The following is a 16,986-nucleotide window of genomic DNA, read 5'->3' as shown; positions in this document are numbered from 1 at the left end:
GAGAGAGAGAGAGAGAGAGAGAGAGAGAGAGAGAGAGAGAGAAAGGAATAAAGAGGAGCTATTTTGCATTATTATAATCAGTTATTTTACCGTGATACTCAGAAGAAGTTAGCCAGCGTGCAGGGCAAACGGATGTTATGGTTAGTAACGAACTGACGAAAGTCTCTACGATTTGTGATCTTTTTCTTTTTTCTCTTTCCTGTTTCTTTCCTTTCCATCATGCCTTGATGAGTGATTTAGAGATTCAACTGAAGAACTCAGTTAAGAAAGATCATAAAACAGAAAAGTAGAGAGAGAGAGAGAGAGAGAGAGAGAGAGAGAGAGAGAGAGAGAGAGAGAGAGAGAGAGAGAGAGAGAGAGAGAGAGAGAGAGAGAGAAAGTAAGTGTGGCGTTTGAATTTCCGGTTTCATGGACATATCTCACGCAGAAAGTTTTGATTTAACAGGCAAGGTACTGTCTCTTCATTCTCCTTGACGAAATTCGAACAAAGTAACTAGATTTTCAAAATGGTTTTGTCCTAACAAGTAGGTACTGACAACGATCCATTGTTCCACGAGAGAAACAATGATCTCTTTCTCCTGCTTTCCATTTTGTAGTATGTCTTTCTTCGTTTCTCTTTCTCTCGCAAGCTCATGTACACTCTATCTCTTTCTCTTGAAACTAGAGAGTACGTTGAGTCTTGCTACGAAATCGACCGTCACCGTTTCTCTTCTCTAACGTGAAATGAACCTGTTACGTGAGACCACATTCGTAGCTATAGTACATACTATAGCTACGAATTCCCGTTATATACCCGTAGACGGATAAAGTTCGATGGTCTACCGATTATTGAGCGAACTTTACTGATGATCCGAGATTTTATCGACGTAACACCGTGGATAGTATTCTCATTTGTTCCAAGATACGAGATTAATCAATGGGGAAAGCTCGAAACGTTTAAGAAATATATCTTTCTTAATTTGGACGTGATATCTTTGAATTGACTGAAATTTGACTAATTATGAAAAATTCGAAGTTCGTGTTTAAACGAGAAGTAAAACCTCTATCCACAATATCTCCAGACAGTTTAATTAAATCTTCGTCTCGTGCATGTCTTCGCTCTGTCCAGAATTCACGAAAAACTAATTAGCGTCGCGAACCGGAATACCGTGAAAACGGATGTACAAACGTTACACTCGGTGCAACACAGCGTATTTGTCGATGTGCTAACTGGAAGGTCATTTCTATACAGTTCAGCTATAACTCGCGAGTAAAAGTTAAGGGTGAGCTGGAGAATACTACGCGAAGAGAACGTGAATACAAAAGAGGGAGGGAGGGAGAGAGAGAGAGAGAGAGAGAGAGAGATAGTCGGATGCTACCTCTTCCCTCGTACTTTGGTTAGTTCGTATTATAAACTAGAAATTTAGCGCTACCTAGGGATCAACCATTCTCGAGAAACGGACCATTCCTAGCAACGGCCCTAATAACGGCATTAGATACATCGTAAGACTCTAATCTGACGGGGTACGGGGTTTTAGAAACTTGCATAATTCTCATCTGATGCCTTGCTTCAGTATATCATTTCCAAACTTGAACAATGAGAGACGAAGGGGGGACAAAGAGAGAGAGAGAGAGAGAGAGAGAAAGAGAGAGAGACAGTACGATTGTATTCGAGAATCATTATCATTCAGGCGCATAAACATTTGTTTGAATTTATTACTTTATATATTGTGAATATTTCTGCATGATTAGATCTTTGATAGATGTTTTCATATCCTCAGAAAAAATTTATCGAATAAATATATATATATATATATATATATATATATATATATATATATAATGAAAGAAATAATGTTTGCTATCCACTTTCCATTCGAGTATTCTCAATTTTTATTGAGTAGTTACCTACCTCAAAGGAAGCTTTGACATCGATGTCGTTTGAAATCAAAGCTCGTTTAAAATAGAAACACAACTTTGGCATCTTAACCAATAATAAAAGTTCCGACTCGTAGTAATTACTTTATCGATGGATAAGATAAGATAGCTAGCGATTTATCTCAATTTCTTCCTTTATATCCCCGAGGTACGTCTCTCCTCTTCTCCTCTACTAGTTATTTCTTTCGAGCTGTCTTGGGAGTTTAGGTATTTATAGAGATGTTATATAGGAAGACATAAGTCCGACTCACGGGGTCGGATGCACGATAGTTACGATCACAGAGAAAAAGTAACCACCTTGGAAGTAATTCCAAATCGAAATTGTTGATTATTAATGGCAACTGCTAACGATTATAATTTCATTGTATTACATATATTCAAATATTTTTCATTTGTTTAAAAAGATAATCTAAATTAGATGTCCGATCAGTGAACAAAATCTTGTTAATGAATTTACGAGTCAGTTCTGTCAATTCTATAGAAATAATAGCAGTATTATAACATAAAAGTCGATAGAAGAAGTCTATTTTGAGTTTTATGAAGAGACATAAGAGGCGTGAGCATGAAAATCCGAAGAAGAAAGTATCGGTTATTACCTCGGCTTGGTAGAGAGACTCCACTCGATGTCCTCCGTGTCTTGGTTGGACGGCGTAATAACTTATCAGATCAATTACAGTTATTACTTTATTCCGGCTCGACGCTTTGGAACTTTATACCGTGCTGACTGAGCTCGTTATTCTTGCAATTTTGCGGCACGAGCGAAAAGCGTCGGTGCGTAGAGTCGAGACTTGTTTTACCTGAGATTGAGAAAAAAATTCTAAGAGAAAATGAGGAAAAGAGAGAGAAAGTAAGTAGATAAATAGATACATATTTATTGACATTTATATCGATCAAAATTGGTTTATACATTCGGTAAAAAGAATAAGAATGAAAATTACGAATATGAGAAATTTACGAATACGATTAAACGATAAATTAAGATTCATATTGATCGTTCGAATCAGCAGACAGTGTGTTTAAGAAAAAAAAAAAAAAATCATTTTCCTAGATTCTTCTAATAATTAAAATGTGGTATAAGGGCGAGTTAACAGAACGGACGATACTTGAATAAAACGACTATCCATGGAGGACTCGATGAGTCCTTTTATAACGTAGTTGAAGGTAAGTACTTGGCAAACGGTCCACTTCTTGATCCCTCTAGGATCATCCATGATGGAAGAGTGCGTTGACGCAACTAGATCCTTCCTTTACATTCAATCACTTCTATATTCCTTATTATTATCTCTTTTTTCGATAGAAAGTTAATCGCGTTTTTCTGATCCTAAAATCACAGGGATTATATTTGATAGGATTAAATATTCGTACTATTCGATTTTTATTCGCATAGGTATATCTGCAGACATTGACGAATATAGTTCAGAAATGTAGGAAAAGCATTTTAGATCAACGTTTCCTATATTCGGAATGTTTTAAACTCATTTAAACTCGAAGCCAGCGTAGATCAACAGAGTCGGTATACACGTTAATTGCAAAGTTTCTAATTAGCTTTGAGCCGTCAAAATCCATGCGACCGTGTACTGAATTTCGAAGGCAATCTCTCGAAGAATGCAACAACGAATAGGTACACGTTTTGTTCGTGCGAACTCTGGCTCTACAAGACCTTCCTAAAGTCCAATTGATTTTACTTAGTCTCTCTCTCTCTCCCTCTCTCTCTCTCTCTCTCTTTCTTTCTCTCTCCCTCTCTCCTTTCTAATTAATCAGTCTGATAATTAGTGTTTGAAAATTATATTAACGTCGACAAGCGATTTTGATTACAAGCAAAATACTACAACACCTTTTTAGAACGTTGAAAAAGAAAAGGAAAAAAAATTGGCGCACATTTATTTCTATTTATCTTTTAATTTACATATAATTTTGATATATAACTGACATTCAGGAAATTCTTTGTATCGTTAAAATATACACACAAACGCACCCACGCACATATATATAATAATTTATTAATATTCGTGCAGAAGCGAGCGAAGGAAAATACATTCGTTTGTCACGAAGTATAAGGTATGGTTTACGTAGCATGACTCTCGTGGCTAAGATCGTTTAATTTGCTAGCTAAACCATTTAATTCGACACTAAGCTGCGGTTAAACGTGACTCAAGCAAGGAGATATCCTCTCGTAATCGTAGTCAAATCCATGGACGGTAGATTGTTATTGAGTCAGAAAGGTGTTGAAGTAACGTTACATGAGCATAGCGTAAAAAATGAAGGAGCCAAAATGGTTTTGGGTTCGTCGAGATGAGCTTAATCTCAAAGATGTCTGGCACGATTCCCGGAATAGAAGTTTATTGCATCGTAAGATAGTGATACGGTTTGCGTGACTAGAAGCTAAGCAAAGCCGTTACACTCTTCCACGGAATGAGTTTTCGGAGGATCGCCACTTAAAAATTTTGGAGAGTTGTAGTTGATACTAAATTAGCATGTCATCGTATTTTCGGATTGACGTCGATAAGATGCTAAAATGTTTTTCGATCGATCTTTCTTCGTTAAGTTTCTCAGGAGATATAGAATTTAATGCGTCAGACTTTTTTTTTGTATCGTATTAAATAAACAGGACCATCACATCTTCTGACTCACTCGTTCTCTCCTCTTGCAGATTTGCGGATGTTGCAATTACGTCTTAATACAATAATGGCTTTTTAAGAGGCCACAATACGTGTGGCTCCTTAATGTATAGTCTTCGTAATATTTCTCGGTCAATTTCAGTACACTTGTTGTAAGAAATGTTTCTTCGTAGTTCAACGCTCTCTAAAACTTTCAACTTCTTTGTCTTTGTTGAGGATTTCAAGCATTTCCTTCGTTAATTTATTACCATGGTAAAACTTACTCAAAGCGTTTAGTATACCCAACGGAGAGAGTTGTTTAAGTGAATAGTTCCAGATCACGCTCAATCGATCCTATCCAGAAGCCCCTTGAGAATAGTTTGGAGAATGGACCATATGGTACTTTGAAATCAACGCGAAAAGAAGCATCACCGAGCTATGTATTTCTCTTGAAGAAAAATCTTGAAGAAGGAATCTCTCGCAGAAGAACCTTCGAAAAAGACAATTTCATGTCATTGTACAATATTCGTATTACATCGTTATTCGTGTTCTTTTACAATATTCGTGTTCGTATTATTTTCTTTTCATTGTTATAATAACAAGAAAGGGATTATCATTAGAACATTTACGTATTTCGTTTGTCGGCTTTGGCTTCGAAACTATTTGGATCATATATCTCCCTATCGGTCGAAGCTATGTCGCTTTACAGATCCGGATGATGCCGAGAACGAGGGTGCTACTATGGATTACGGCTAACCAGGAAGGATAGGAGGGGGTAGAGAGAAAGGGTGGCTCGAGGGTAGGAGAACGAACATTCTGCTGGTGCACGGTGTCAGATTTAGCATACAATCCGGCATTATCGGGCATGGTCAGGCAGTAATTAATGATTGTTCGTGGCCGAGCGGTAATCGGTCATCGATGGTCGCTCATAATCAGGTTGCTAGCCGTGTGATGTTACATCGCATCTTCGTCATTTAAGAATTATGACATTTTTAGCATATACTTATTTATTTCGATCGAAATTTTATGCATCTTGTCCGACGAGTTGTATTTAATTAATTTCATTACTTTAATATAACTTAAGAGCAAAAAAAAAAAAGAAAACAAAAGTGAAGAGAAAAAGAAACGACGAAAGGTTACAACGTAGATTAATATTCTAATACTCTTTTTATTTTCTTTCGTTCTCTTTTGAAAGTGTCTCGTGTTTGTAAATGTTTTTACAAATATTTGCAAAGTTGTTAGTTTTTTTCTTCTGTACATTAATGATAAAGAAAGATAATAAAGAATAGAAGCGTCGAAGAAGAAAGTCATCTCAATTTAAGCGTTCAAAGGTAAAATCTGTTTCTTCGATAGTATTCACGTTTTAGTTGGGATTCGAAGCTTCTTTCTCTGTCTCTCTCTCTCTCTCTCTTTCTCTATCTATCTATCTATCTATTTATCTATCTATCTATCTATCTATCTCTCTTTCTCAGCGAATGTTTTACTTCTATAGCCTCGAGATGCAAGACAGAAAGAGGAGACACGGCAGTAGTAGTATAGTAGCATCAGCAACATCGGCAAGGGCGCGTAGAAGCTATTACCCCCGGTGAAAACTTACTTTTCTCGGGGAAATTACTTTCACGAAGTAGGTATCTTATTTCGAGAGAAGCGCGAAAGGATCTAAGCAAGGCCGCAGTTTTCGTATGAACAACGGGTGTTCTCGTCAAAAAGCGGACACCTCATTTTATACATGAGATAAAAATTTTCTAAAATTTCTAGTATCGACCTTATCCACTTTATTCTAAACTGCTATATTCAATTGCTATATTCACAATATCAATGGAACGTATTAAAGAAAATCAACTGACACAGTATACGTGATTCCAAGTCTAAAGGTATCATCGATAAATCAACTTGATGAATATCATATCAAAGTACTGAACGAATTTTTTATTACAAAATAATCTCCTTAAAGAGATTGAAATTGTTTCGATAACGAAGAAGAAAAAGAAAAAACGAACGAACAAACGAAAAGAGAAGAAAAAATATTAGATTTATGTAAGATCCGTTGATTTTACCTAGGTATTCTTTAAAAGGTTATCAAGTAATCGCACAAGAACAAGTTTTCAACCTACACCGACAGCTAGAAAGTTCTTGTCGAACAAGTTGGCCAAACCAAGTCGTGTCTACGTTCGTACAATATCGACCGAACGACGAGCCAAGTTGGTGAGAAGCTAAGACATTGAGGACGGCAACAGAAAAGGCAAGAGTAAGCGAAAGGAAAGAAAGAGTCACTTAGCGAGAGGGCAAGGGAGAGCCGCGTGTCTCGAGATCTCAAAGAGACAAGAACAGGGGCACTTCCGCGAAGTCGTGCCACGCGACGTCCTATCTCTTTTTCTTTTTTCTTTTTCTTTCTTTCTCTTTCTCTTTCTCTCTCTCTCTCTCTCTCTCTCTCTCTCTCTCTCTCTCTCTCTCTCTCTTTCTTTTCCTCCAGAGTTAGCGTTTCTTTTTCGGTTCGTCTTGGCTCGCGTTAATTCGTTCTTCTCGTTCTTCACACGCGAACTGTTTCTCTCTCTCTTTTTTTCTCTTATTTTTTTTTTCTTTTTATCTTTTCCCTTAACTTTAAGACGACGCACGAACTTTGACACACGCATATAAACACACACACACACGCACAAAGTTTTGCCATTTTTATTTGAAACTTTTATTTGTCCTGGTTAGATGAAAGTAAATGTTGCTTCCCCTTTGAAACATTTGATGCAATGCGGACTAATCCAATACCTTTGTCGGATAACTCAGCAGTCTTTCTAATATTCTTTTTGTTTTTAAATCCTTTTTCCCCTTTCATGAAATTTAATCTTTCGTGATAAAATGATGATGTAATATAGATATATATGTATAACGCATAATATTAAATATACCGTAAGAACTTTACAAGAGATCATTACAATGTCTATCATTAAATTGATTCAAGGATATCTCAAAAGAAATTCCTATTACATTAATGCAATACTATATCACTACTTTTCTTTCATACTTTTGTTCTCGAATTTCCTTTGTGTCGCCTTATACCCTGTCGCGTGACACGAAACTCGAGAAAGCGATCTATCCAGCCAAGTCTCATCCCTCTTGTTTCTCTCTTGTCTTCCACCACGTTTCCACCCTTTCAACTCTCTACGACTGCGTCGTTTTTCTCAAGCATCTCGTGCGGTCGCACCTCGGACTCGACGTTAAATCACTGGGCTGGTAATCTTTATAGCTCGACGTGTAAGAGGGCAAATGACCTCGTCGTCGCTATTCCAACACACTTCCTCTCTCTTTCTCTCCTTCTCCCTCTTTCTTTCTCCCTTGGATGAAATAAACAGGAAAGCGAGAGACGTTGAAAAGATGGGATGGAAGGTGCGCGCGAACGCGATGGCGCAGCCAGCCAAGGGAAACGTCAGCCAACGCTGGGAATAAAGCATTTCTGTGGGTAAGGGGACGATGAGGAAGGGTAGGCGGGGGGTGGGTATAATTTTCGCTCCTTCTGCACTCGTATTTCGCAGAAACAATGCACCCTGGGAACCGCAATCCTGGGTGCAACCGACCCAGAAAACACGACTGGGATTGTTGTACTACGATAGCTCGGTGTCCCCCACCTTAACAATCCTCTTTCTCCGCCATTCGTCCATTCGAACGACCGACCGACAGACCGACAGACCGATCGACCGACCGTCTCTATGTCTGTCTGTCTATCTGTCCGTCCGCCTGTTTGTCTGTCTATCTGTCTGTCTGTTTATCTATAGTCTGTCTATTTAGATATCTTCTGTCTTTCTCTATAGTACATAGCACTATGCGTCCTTCCTATGTGTCTGTCTATGATTACGTAGAAATCCCCCAGGGTAAAAAAAAGAAGACCGTCTAAAGGCATGGATAATAGAGGCTCAAGGGATTTTCGGAAGTTATTCAGATGGTTTTCTCTCCTGATTTTCGAGCGTTCTTTCAAGGGTGCAATTTGTTTCGGTCAGTTGTGGTATTTTTAATAAACATATGCATATCATATACGAATAGGAAAATTATTGATTTGTACAAGTGCTTATCGCAAATTCATTTTAATTTCATTTAAAAAATTGTCACCTTTCGATTTTTCATTTTACAATGCAATATGTTCCTCTTTGTTGATGATAAAAAAAAACAGCTTGCTCTTCGCTTTGGCTTTGTATAATCTGAAGAGAAGGGATAGGTAACGGAGAAAGGTAGCGCAACGGAAAACGAAACGCATTTCCGCGTTTTCTTCCGCGACGAATATGTGCTTTCGACGCTTTCGTTCAAAGGGTCGACATTTATTGCTTCCGCCTTACGTTTCTACATTGCCTTTAAGTAAATTGACAAGCCTGTCTAGCCTTGGAAATGCGTACACCTGCAAGCGCACGCGCACTCGCGATATTCTTTAGTAACGTCTCTCTCAACCTCCCTCCTATTTTCTCTACTATCGACTCACCCCTTGGTTGATTTTTTTCTTTTTTTTTTCCTTCCTTCCTTTTTTTTTATACCTTGCGTATCGACGACGATCCGACGGGCTTTGTCGAACGTGAAACTCATTCTCGATGCGTAACGGCTTAAATAAATAACGAAGTCTGGCTAACGGAGAGTAGCAAATTCAGTGGGACGTCTTGTTGATTGTTACGTCGTTTGCCATGTCGGATGAAACGTTACGGAATTGAGGAAAATTTCATTGGTACACTTCAGAGTAGGAAAATCAATATTTACCAGTTTATTGTTAGCATGAATATTTATATAATACGAGAATCCCATAAACGGAAACGCATTTGCCTTTGAAGATTTCTTTAGATTATTAATTCGTATACTACGATCACAGTATTTACTCGCAAACAATAATAAGCTTTACGCAAAATAATATTATAAGTTGATTATTTATAGTAAAAGTTTTAATGTCCGATGTTTGATTTTCGTTGGTTTCCATAGATTCTAATTATTACGTTCACGTTGGAATCTTCCTCGGGGACTCGTACTTTATCGAATCTTTTTGCTTTTCCTATTTATTTAGTTTTCACTTTCCTTTTATAAAACAGGATGGACTAGGTCCCTTCCGAGTTATTCTATGTGCCCGTACTAAATCAATAAGTTTTTTATCAATACCTTTCGCTCTTATTTTCTTTTATATACGTTCGCAATCCGATTGTCCTCTTCCTTATCCCGACCATTTTTCATACCCTCTAGCTGATTTCAATACATTCACTCTTTCCTTTTATCTCTCTCTTTCTCTCTCTCTCTCTCTCTCTTTTTCCATTCTCTTTTCACGTCGGTTAAGTTCCTTATAAAAATAGCCAAACAGAGAACAGAAACGCTTTTCACATTTCCAGTAGTTCGAGACTTTAAGACGAAAAGACGGTTATGACAAACAGCCAGCTAATTTTCTAAGAACGAAACGAAAGCAAAAGGTATGAGAAAGGATGAATGCAGCAACCATTTCAGTTGTTAGAAGCCGCTTTTTCGGTATGTTAATGTCGTAGCGGGGGTTGTAGATGGTGGTGGTTGGGGGGCAGGAGAAGGGTTGGATGGGGGTTCGGCCGGGGAACCGAGGGGCATCGAATTTGCAACAAAAGGCAATTTCCACGGACTTCCAGCAGCTTTTGTCTTTCGCTCGGATAGATATGCCTTTATGCTGAGGCGTATATACATCTTTCTCTTTCTTTATTCTCCCACCCCGATTGCCAAAGTTCCAGTTCCCAGGCTCAACCCAGAATTTCCCATCCTCCCTCCTACCTGTACTACCACTTTCTATTCTTGTTTTCTCACTGAGAGACGCAGACAAATTTCCAAGCTGGATATATACCCGTGTAAAAAGCGTAGACTTACATATACAAAAAGGAACTAGGGTAAGGAGAGAAAGAGAAAGAGAAAGAGAAGACTATGGCAGATAGACGAGCGTGGGTTGTATTTTATTGCCGCTTCCATAAGATAAATATATGTGCAAGCACTTACTCGGAGTCATCTGCTTAACCATAAAAACGATAAATAAGCGCTATTGGCTGATCGATCGATGTCAAAACGTACATATGGTACATCGTGGTGACGCAAATGTGGCAAATCGTTTTTCTAGGAGTCAACAAGCGTAAATCTCTATTTCCCATTGACTTTTCCATCTTTTCTTCTTCTTTTATTTCCATCTCTTATTTAATTAGAGAAAACTTTATAAATTGTTTTAACTAATTGGAAAGCCATAATAATTACCATAGAATTCCACATTAGAACTTTGTTACAGGTTAAATCTACAAATCTAATTAAATGATCGTATGCTTTCAGGGCAAGCCCTTCGTCAAGGATAATGTCGCAATAAAACTGAATAGGTTGAAACGCGTTAGCTGTTAGCTGTAAGTAAGATATATTTTCAGCTGTTTATCTCTTAGCTTTTTACTTTTCTTTTCTTTTTCTTTTATTTTCTTTTCCTTTTCTTTTTTATTATTCTTATCATTTTGACTCGATGAATTCAACATTTATAAGATTGTTCTTCTTTTTTTTCTTCCTTCTTTCCTAGAAAATTTGTCCCTTATTTTCTTCGTTTCCACATACAAATTTTTCGATTATCCTCCAACTCTCCGCATGTCTCGTTGAATTCGCTGTTTGCTTTAGACATCCTTATTTTGGTCTTCGCATCTCTCTCTCTCTCTCTCTCTCTCTCTTTCTCTCTCTTTCTGTATATCTATACATATATATTTTTCTTGCCTACCAATTCGCCGTTCCCGTTTCTACGCATCACCTTCTCGTCATCCTCTCACCTTGCTTCGTATTCTATGAGAAAGTTTTTTATCTCTATCTCTCTCGGGTTTGAAAAACCTACCACCCTCGTCACTCTCGACGCTTCTATATGGTAGATCCGTCGGTCGGTGGATGGACGGCCGAATAGAGGCGATAGAATAGCTTAGCATAAAAATCTATAAATGGCGAGGCGAAAGGGTCCGTCCGTCGTTTATAGAAAAATCCGTGGAAAACTTTCCGGTGTCGCGTCGCGTCCATTTTCCCGTGAAAATATACACGTCCGTCGGCCACTTCGGACGTCGGACGAGGGAGTGAGCGCGAGCGCACTAGCACAAGCACGAGTAACGTCCTCTCATGAATTTCATAAAGTTTCATCCGTCCTGTACATTGGAAGTTTCATGAGAGGCACGCTAAAATTGGTGCCATTCGCCGTTCACATAAGCTCGTCTCGAAACGAAATCTAAGCCATATATATATATATATATATATATATATATATATCTTTCTATGTGTGTTTATATATAATATACATGTAGATATAATATATTATACATATATAATAGTGTATATACTTATATGCTGTTTCGATCATATCTATAAATCTTGCTAGTCATTCACTTTCTTTCACAATTGACCCTCTCATACCCGGTCCATCTTTGAAAAAAAGGGGTTGTGCTCGAATGATCGATCCAATCAACTCACCTGAGAGACTTATAATAGAAATTTTCTGAAACGAGAATGGAGAAAGCTTTTCCCCTTTTTTCTTTGGGTAGGAATAATGTCCTGTAAAAATCCCCTGTGGACTAAAACTCCGTTCATCCTAAAAACGATCGAAATACGGGATCTCTCTCTCTCTCTCTCTCTCTCTCTCTCTCTCTCTCTCTCTCTCTCTCTCTCTAGCTCTTTCTCTTCCTTGAATCATAACGATAACGTGACCTGAAGTAACCCCCTTAACGTTCTTTCTTCCTTTCCAAAGATATAGAAAGCATCGATGGAAGATCCCAATAAAATGAAACGAAGCTGAAACATCGTTGCTTAACACGATACCTCGTGATTCACAATAACGAGTTCGGTAAAATTGAACGAGAGACTTAAAGATCGTTTACGATCATTCTTATCGATAGTTATTGGATTAGATACTTATTTTGGTTTAGCAGTTTATTTAAGAACTCTTAACGAAATATAGCTACATCATTTTTACTGGTTCATCTGAGAATATATATATGTTGGTTCGTTTTAAAAGCTTTATGATTTCTCTTTCATTTTTTATGATATATTCAGAGAATATTGTTACTCTATAAGTATACTATTTTAAAAGCAAATTAAAAGACAAAAGAAATGAAAGGAAATTGAAGGAAATTATTTGAACAGAACTTCGGGATATGATTATTTCGAGAGTTGAATAGAATAACGAAATATCAAACTCGACGTCGCTATATAATACTGTAGCTTCATAGAAAATTCATACCTTCCCGTTACAACAATAATGACCCGTCAGCCAAAGTCCGCTCACTGAATCATTCATGATGCTGACAGGGGTCAAGTCCGGCGAGTGTTCGTCAGCTGCAGTACGATTACAGTGCATTAGCCCTTCCTTCGTCTTCTATTAGATTCTGGATTGTCTCTTATGACCTTCGAATAATGTCCCTCTCAGATAAGAAGTCTAAAACAATTAGAAATATAATGATGAATTAATTACAAGGGTGTCGGATTGATACTTGAACGAATAGTAAAATTTTATTATCCTCTCTTGAGTAGATGAATCAGTTAAAATAATTCGATGGGAGGATTTTATTATTAAACCTCAAACCCATACCCTTACCCACAGAGGTTATTTTATCGATCTAGGAAAATTTTAATTGACTCTACATATGGAAAATTATGTTTCGTAATAATTCGTCGTGTTCTGTTATATTCGACGACGAAACGTGAAAACGTTATAGTCGTAAAATAATAAGTCGAAATTGGCCTAGAAATCCTAATAGGATTCGTTTGGTCGTTAGCTTTGATGACGGTTTTCTGTGGTGACCGCAAATATAGATATCGTGGGAATACTTGACCGACTTTCCTGATCGGCCCTGTTGAACTTATCCGATCTGACGGATGAATGGATGATTTCTCTTCGACTTGATGTGGTCCGGTCAGCCAATAATATCTTGCGAACCCTCTCGGACATGAGGAATCACCCTGAGGGAATCTTTGGAGATGACCGATGAAGTGGAAACGACGAGAGATCAATCGAGGGATGAATATAATGAGTGAAAATGTACTTACCGCAGAAAAATATAATTTGTCAGTTGTTGGATCTTTTATATTAACAAAAGTTCAAGTTATTGTATTTTTAAAAGAAAAAAGTTATTTATACACCTATACATTATATTCCCAGCATTATGAACATAGACGATTACATTAAAAATATAATTTTTTAACACCATCTACATTTTCACTTAGTTTAAAAACGAAATTAGTTTTTTCGCGTAACTAATGCCAGGTTCATTAAATTTGTTATATTTAATTTATATAATGTATATATATATATTTTTTAAAGGCTGCTACCTTTCTAAACACCTTGTTTAACAGACTGCTAAGAAAAGTAATTCCAAAAAGAAACAAAATGAGGATTCTGAATTATCTATGAATTTCTCGCTTACGTTCAGTCTCGTTAACGTTATTCTCTTCGTTTTCGTATGCTCAGCTGATTACGTCTTTGGATTATACGTACATATTTTATCTAGATCATAAATGATTGATGCATCTACAGACTCGAGATTTCCTGGCATGGTATCGTTGTAAAGTTTGACGGGTTAAGAAAGGATATAGGAGAAGCAAAGATGGAAGGATCGTACCGTAAGGATTTAAGCGTTGAAGGTGCTAAGCTAAGTCGTAATCGTCTTATTCCCTGTTAAATCTCTTTTTCCCTCGCACCTTTCCACCACCATCTTGAAGAAAGAGAGGAAGATGTTTCAGAATAACGAAAATACCGACATGACAATATGAGAGAGGACTATTGTTTCAAGCTTAAGTTTTGGTTTCATGATTATGAGTTGTCTCTTAAGCGGCTTAAAATTCATGCATTAACGAACCATATTGGCTTTTTCAAGCACAACATCGTCAAACGGAACGACCAATTTTCTAACGTTGTTCCTTACTTTATGTGATACCGCGTAGTTAAAAAATAATTACGAACGATCGCATTTGATAAGGTGATATCTTTAAAAATTAAATTGTATCGATTGAAATGAAATCGTTTATCAAAGTTTTATTCGAAATCGGTAATCCGATTAGACTTTGTTAAGATTCACTTTGAATAGAGAATTTTAATGCGTGTTTCATTTCGATGTGACACGATGCATTATTGACTAACGGAGAATCGTGATCTAATAGTGAGCCAACCTTACCAACCATGATGGTTTCGAATTCAGAGCACGATTTGAAACCACAGCCCATCAAGTAATACCCATCCAAATCGAAGAAGTCAAGGAGGATTCGAAATCGCCAATGGCAGGATTAAGTTTCGACATGATACAAAATTGTAACGCTGTTTTCACTATGATAACATGATGTTTGATTAAGCCTACTATAGGGTACTTTGCCACGATCTTTTCACTTTAGGACGACAATTCTGACATCGTAATTAAGCTCCAAGAACGCTCGAGGAATAATCATAAAATCTCTTACAAAGCTTTTTTTGCTATTTTTTTTGCTATACTGTAAACATTATGATTATATTTATACGCATATTTCAATTGCGACATCTTTATATTGGATATATTATATAGATATCAATAAAGTAATAACTAAAGTTTCTAATTAATATCATGTTTATCACAAATACGTTGTACCCGAAATGCTAGTCTTAATCACTTGGATAAGCGATCAATTTTGGTTGAACGCTGATTCAAATCCCTTCTGTATTGGGTATGCTTGAATTAAGCATGCCTACCACCTGCTGATCGTCACTTGGCACTTACCCATACAAGATAGAATCGTTATCATTTAAAGCAAAACGTAGTTCCCAATTCTGTCATAAAATGGAAGCAAGCTAATCGATATATCGACGAGAATGTCGATTCTTTATGGGTATGGAAAAATATATAGAAGGGAGAAAAAAGATGAAATCTCTCTGTAAAAAAAAAAAAAAGAAAAAAAATGGAAAGACGAGAAAGACGAAAAAAAAAGAAATAACAAAAAAGGGTGAAAAAACGAAAAGCAACAATCTGGAATAAAAACGATGGAGAGTCATAAGCCGTTTCGATTACAATTCGCCCGGTCGGTCGCTTTTGGAGATCCGTTAAAGCCTTAAATCCACAAAATATGCCGGGCGATAGCTACAAACGAGCGAGTCTCGTTAATAGCGTCGGTCAAAGATTACACAGGGATGCTTTTGGCAACATGAGCTTTCGCCACGAAACAATCACCCTCTCGGATAGGTTAGCCCAGATTCTCTTGCAGGAAGCCACTATCTCACCGAGGCCGGTACTGCCTCGTTGTGGTGAGATAAATTTTACAAATCGCCCGCGGCACGTTGTTATAACGTGGCGCATTTTGCCACGTTATATAGATCCATGCATCGTCTACGAAGCGATCGTACGTAGCAGGCTTGCTTAGTACAACTAATCTATGCCTCTACTCTCTCTCTCTCTTTTTCTCTCTATTTCTCTCTCTCTCTCTCTCTCTCTCTCTCTCTCGTTTTCCCTTTCAGACATATTCTCAAAGTTGTTGATCCTGAATATGTAGCAAATTTTAGGATACATCTATTATCAACCACGTGGATCCTTCATAATTCTAGTTAGCATACGACTTCCGATTTGCCAAGCAGCTAATGAACTTGCGAGGATTACTTTGTCTTTTCGCATCAACTATCCATTATCTGAATTATATGTTGGTTCATTAAAATTTTGTTGAATTTTCTTTGACGAATACTATCTTTGTATTCTCAAGAAAAAAAAAACAATGTTGATATTCAAAGTCACATCTTTTTCTATGATGAAAAAAAAAAGAGAAGGAAAAAGAAATCTAATGTTGAAGTATCAGCATCCACGACACGATTAACGACAGACAGGTTACCGAATCATCAGACAAGATTCGCTCAGGGCTGGAGGCTTGTTAGTCTAATTACTTGTAAGTGGAGTTGCGGCCCGGTAACGAAGCAGCCGGCTGCTCCAAAACTTCTCACCGAGTAAACACCAAGCCGCCCGCAACTCTATTCGCAACTTTTCTTTTTTCTCCTCTTTGCCTTACGATCTTCTTCGTGGGGACCGGCAATGTACTCCTAACCCCTAAGCTCAGAACAAGCCGACTCGTCTTTCCTTGATAAGTTTTCATAAAGAGCTATTTTCTTTTATGTTTTTTCTTTTCTTTTTTTTTTTTTTGTTCCGTTGCAACTACGAGGCTGAATGAATATCCTTATACAGTCTTGACTAAATTCTACCGTGCCTCTTCGTTTCAAAAGATCCAACTTCTATCTCAACTTCCCTTTTTGTTTCTCTTTTTTTCCCGTTCCTCTCTTTCTTTCTCTCAGTTTAATTAATTCTGAATATTCCATTTGTGTTTCATTCCTCGGTAAGAAATTATGTCAACAAAATTTCATTAACAAACTCGAACAAAAATTATAAGGAAAGAAACATTTTGTTATAACTTCTTTAAGAGATAAGTCTCCGTTAAGTATTATAAATGAAATAGAATATGAAGTGACGGATGGAGAAAGATTATATAAATACACTCTAATGTTTTT

At 37.2% G+C, this 16,986-nt stretch overlaps 1 protein-coding gene and 1 long non-coding RNA gene across 7 annotated transcripts in view; one reads left to right on the top strand and one right to left on the bottom strand.

Moving 5' to 3' along the window:
• LOC122633140 overlaps nt 1-12,911 on the bottom strand; it is a 59,123-nt gene extending 46,212 nt beyond the window's left edge. The window contains exons 1-2 of the long non-coding RNA XR_006328045.1: nt 12,721-12,911; nt 2,514-2,714 (exon numbers count right to left, since the gene is read on the bottom strand). This is a non-coding gene — a long non-coding RNA (uncharacterized LOC122633140). The remainder of the gene's footprint in view (nt 1-2,513; nt 2,715-12,720) is intronic.
• Nucleotides 1-16,986, top strand: part of LOC122633137 (discoidin domain-containing receptor 2) — a 144,211-nt gene that overhangs the window by 24,300 nt on the left and 102,925 nt on the right. For 4 of the 6 annotated variants that reach the window (XM_043820690.1, XM_043820691.1, XM_043820696.1 and 1 more), the window contains one exon: nt 10,800-10,867. The exons of the other annotated variants lie outside the window; for them this stretch is intronic. The gene's annotated coding sequence lies outside the window, so the exon portion shown is untranslated. The remainder of the gene's footprint in view (nt 1-10,799; nt 10,868-16,986) is intronic. 6 annotated transcript variants of the gene reach the window in all.

The sequence above is a fragment of the Vespula pensylvanica genome, chromosome 11, assembly GCF_014466175.1.
Source record: "Vespula pensylvanica isolate Volc-1 chromosome 11, ASM1446617v1, whole genome shotgun sequence".
Lineage (NCBI taxonomy): Eukaryota > Metazoa > Arthropoda > Insecta > Hymenoptera > Vespidae > Vespula > Vespula pensylvanica.
This window is presented reverse-complemented; position numbering and strand designations above follow the sequence as displayed.